The following is a 4,419-nucleotide window of genomic DNA, read 5'->3' on the forward strand; positions in this document are numbered from 1 at the left end:
ACGGGCAACGACCTAGCATTAACATTATAACGTCTATTGTCCATGTTCATGATAGATTCAACAAATTTTTACATTGGCTGTTGATGGCCTAACACAACCCTCCTCCTTTACCCGGGCTTGGGACCGGCTATAAACATAGGCGGAGTTTAAAGAATGGAGGACTATGTGCAAGCAAATTTATTACTTTGTTCAGATTCATGCACTGCTTAATATTTATGATTAAAGCCAATTAACAAACAAATAGATTTTTTTTAATGATCTGGTTTAGGCATTGTACTCTCACAATTTTTTGGCTCTAAAATAGTGAAGAAATTGCTGTGTTTGTTCTTAAAAGAAAAGAGATTTCAAATAAAGATATTGCCTATTGTACTAATTAATTCAAATTGATTGTTGGCATATTCTTATCATGTTTTGGCCAAGGACAGTGAAGAAATTGATGTGATATTTGTTTAAAAAGAGGGACTCATAATAACATTTTATGTTTTTGGCCATAATTTGTCAATTTTTTGATATGTTCTTGCCATGGTTTTGTCTTAAACAGAAAAGAAAAATTGTTGTGATTGTTAGGTTGGGTGTTTGAATTGGACTTTAAATATGCTTTTAGCATGAAAGGGCATGTAAGTATGTGATAGTTTGGCTTTAATCTTTATATTAATAGAAGCCCTTTATCTATTTGTAACATTTCAATGTGATTCTCTACCTTCTTTATTTATTTGCATGCTCATTATACCACCATTGGAAGGGAGTTCCATTTTTTTGATGAATTTGAATTTTGTAATTGAAATCCAATAAAAATAAGAGAGTATATATTTGTTTATTACTTATTTATCGTGTGAGATTTTAAGAATTTTCATAGACATTTAAAATGATGATCTACCATGTAAATCAATAAGATTTTGGAAGTGTGAAGATCAAACTTATACATTAATATGAATTTCAAAGGCTCATCATTAAAATTAACCCTCTTTTTATAATTTAAATTAATAAAATATTTAAATTTGATGTGAGATTTCAAGAATTTTTATAGAAGATTAAATTAAGTGTATTATCATGTGGGATAATAAATCCTCACAGATGATGTGATTATCAATTTGTATATAGTGAATAAATAAATAAATAATTTTTATAAATAATATAATAGACATTTTTTAATAAAATTAATTAATTAAATTAATGTATTTGCATAATAACCATTAAATCTTTAGGTCATGTGAGATTTTTGAATTTTCATAGACCTCTAGAATAATTATCTTACTATGCAAGTCAATAAAAATTTACAGGTATAGCGATTACGATTTTTATATTTAAAAATGTAAATTGTATAATTATGCATTAAAGTATATTTAATATATATATATATATATATATATTATTCCTTTATTGTGTGAGGACTTTTAAATTTTTGCAGATACTTAAAATAATCATATTACCGTATAAATTAATAAGATTTTATAGGTATGACGATTGAGATTCTTTAAAAATATATATATATACACACACCTAAAGAAATTATTATTAATATATAAGCATATAAATAAATAAATTAAGTTGTTAAGCTCTTTTATTGTGTGAGATTTTAAAATCTCTGTAGATATTAAGAATAATTACATTATCGTATGAGCTAATAAGATTTTACAAATATAGCGGTTAAATCTCCAATCATGAAATAAAAAAAAATTAAACTCTTTTCTTTTCTTTATTCCAAAAATTTAAAAATTAAAAAAATAATTGAAATTAAATTATTTTTTGCTATTTAAAACACACATATTAAAATTTTAGAAAATTATTTTATTTGTAAAATGGTGAATTATTTTTAATTAATTTTTCTTTAAAAAATATTTTTATCAACAAGTTTTAATCCTGAATTATGTGGACTTTGATCCCTATTGCATGGTACGTAGGTCTCAGAATCTAATTCTGAGTCAAGTCCTCTGTTGTAAATAAATAAATAAATAAATAAATATTTTTTACTTAATTATTATCATTTTTATATCAAACACATGAATAAGAAAGGGACAATTAAAATGACTTTAAAACTATATTATTTTAGCACAACAAATTTCAGGTAATTGTTCTTACGAACGGGTGTTATGGGGTGCTTAACACCTTCCTTACATTTAATTGACTCCCGAATTTATTTTTTAATTTTACAGACTATCCTTTTCTCCCTTAAACGGCTTTTCAATATTTTTCTCAAAATTTTAATGGTGACTCCCATTCCGTCAGTTTTTGCTCTAAAGGCCAAAATCTCTACTCTCGTACGCTGTCCAGATTGCATTTTCCGATGTGACAATATATGTGTGTGTGTGTGTGTGCATTTTTTTTTTGGATTGGAGGTAAAAATGCCCCTTATTTTAATCCAAAAAAAAGCTCAAATTACTTTTAATCCAAACAAATGCATTTATTTAAGCAACAACATAAAAGTAACTATGCAATCCAAATGCAAATTGTGATAAAGCAAATACAATTGGCTTTTCTTGGACATAAAAATTAAGTCAATCAATGTTAAATAATCCTTGTTGCACAAAACATAGAAAGATAAACTAGCTTCAATATTCACATAAAAATCTAAAAATAAACTAGCTCTCCTTCCAAAAAAGTAATTCGACCCCTGTAGTTTGCTTGTTTGTTTTTCTTTTTTCTTTGGCCAACAATGTACCCCTGGAGTTAAATCCTGCATTAACTGCTCTACCAAATATGCATAGATAAGAATAAGAACAGTAGGAATTTGTCTTTTTGGATCTGGGTGACAGCAGCTAAGCAAGATTGTTACCTTCCTTGGACATATTAACCACTGGATGATGTCCAAGATGTTTGCAAACTGCAAAAATAATGAAGTTTTCAAGCTAAAGACCCATGAGTTTTCTTATGTTGTCAAGTAATTAAGGAACTGTTTTGTTGGAAAAGAGGGGAGAGAAAAGATTTTGCCCTCATTCCCTTATTTGATTTGAAAAATTAGAGTAGAGGAGAGGAAAATTTTAAATCCCCTCCCCTCCTTTCTAGATTGGCGTATTGGGAGGAGAGGGGTAAAATTTTTCATATCTTGATTGATATATTCTTCATGATAAGTTCAAAAAATATAAATACACTTCTCCAATATCTCAATACTAATAAAATAAAGATAAAAATTATTCATATATAATTATTTTTCCTCCTCTCCCCTCCCCTCATCCCCCCAATCAACACAATCTAAAAATAATACTATGGTGCTATTTTATTCCATAATAAGTCTACTTACAGGCAACCTGAAAAAGATGTCTTAACAACAAATCAACAATATGAAAGTATGATGGGATAATATCTACCTAGGACGAAACGTCTCAATTTATAATTCATTAGTAAATCCTAAAATTACCTTATGAGATAATAATTTTGTATAATTCCACATTCAAACCAACTTATCTTGTCCCAGTCAAAATTGTTACATCTACCTTAACTAAAAATCCTAAAAAAAAAGGATACTAGAATCTTCATGAGGGAGGTCTGGAGAATCAAGTTAATGCACCCCCCTTTTTTTAATAAAAAGGTCATGGCATGTCATGTCAGCGTATAAGTTTATGCTTTTAAATACCTTAATAAAGGAAAGAAAAAAAGTATGATTAGAGAGAGACAAGAAAAGAGTAAGAAAGGCCTTGAACTGCACCTGTCTCCTTCTCGGCCCTCGCCTGCATTTCACAAAAAGCCGTGGGTTCCTCTTCCATTTCCTTCAATCTCTTCTTCATCTCGTCCAGTTCCTACAGTAAGCAAGTAGACAAGAAAAAAAATTCAATTTAAATTCACTCAAAAGTACAATCTCATATTACAAACAGGGCTCTCTAGAGAGGATCTCAACTTGCCAACATGATGAGAATGCTTACACAGGAATCTTAGAACACACACTCTTTTTTATTGTGTAGACATTTTTAAATGCCTACCTTTATTTTGCTCAAAAGAACATAACAAAATGATTAAGAGGAAAGCCATAAGAACACACCTTTTTTGGAATGATTAAAAGCCCACCTTCTTGCTCATCATACTGCTCAAGTTCATACACCGTCGACGACGCAGCCGATGGTCTGCTGTTACTTCATGTTTTGTCCGTCTAAAGATCCAGTTGCGACTATGCCAGATCTATAGGAACTAGATCTCAACTGTACGACTCTGCCATTTATCCAATGCTACCCAACCACTATTATGATTTACATCTGTTAGCCACCCAGCCACGTCTTTGCTATGCATCATGCTAGTCTTCGTCGTGGGTCTTAACTCAGGTTGTTCTTCATGCGTCTTGCCCAGATCTCAACTCGTGTATAGAAGTTTATATGGACTTGGGCCTTTCAACTTAAGTTCATTGGACTGATGCAATCGTGTATAGATATGATGGTTATATAGTTAACATACTAACAGATAGGAAATCACAGATTATAGAAGATTATGATA

At 29.8% G+C, this 4,419-nt stretch overlaps 1 long non-coding RNA gene across 1 annotated transcript; it reads right to left on the reverse strand.

Moving 5' to 3' along the window:
* Positions 1 to 2,537: 2,537 nt before the first annotated feature.
* On the reverse strand, positions 2,538 to 4,419 carry LOC129321781 (uncharacterized). Its single transcript, XR_008596099.1, has 3 exons — positions 3,974 to 4,419; positions 3,644 to 3,734; positions 2,538 to 2,821 (listed from the first exon to the last, which is right to left on the reverse strand). It is a non-coding gene; the product is annotated as an uncharacterized LOC129321781 (long non-coding RNA).

This window comes from Prosopis cineraria, unplaced genomic scaffold, assembly GCF_029017545.1.
Source record: "Prosopis cineraria cultivar Desert tree isolate PC_DT_omini unplaced genomic scaffold, ASM2901754v1 PC10, whole genome shotgun sequence".
Lineage (NCBI taxonomy): Eukaryota > Viridiplantae > Streptophyta > Magnoliopsida > Fabales > Fabaceae > Prosopis > Prosopis cineraria.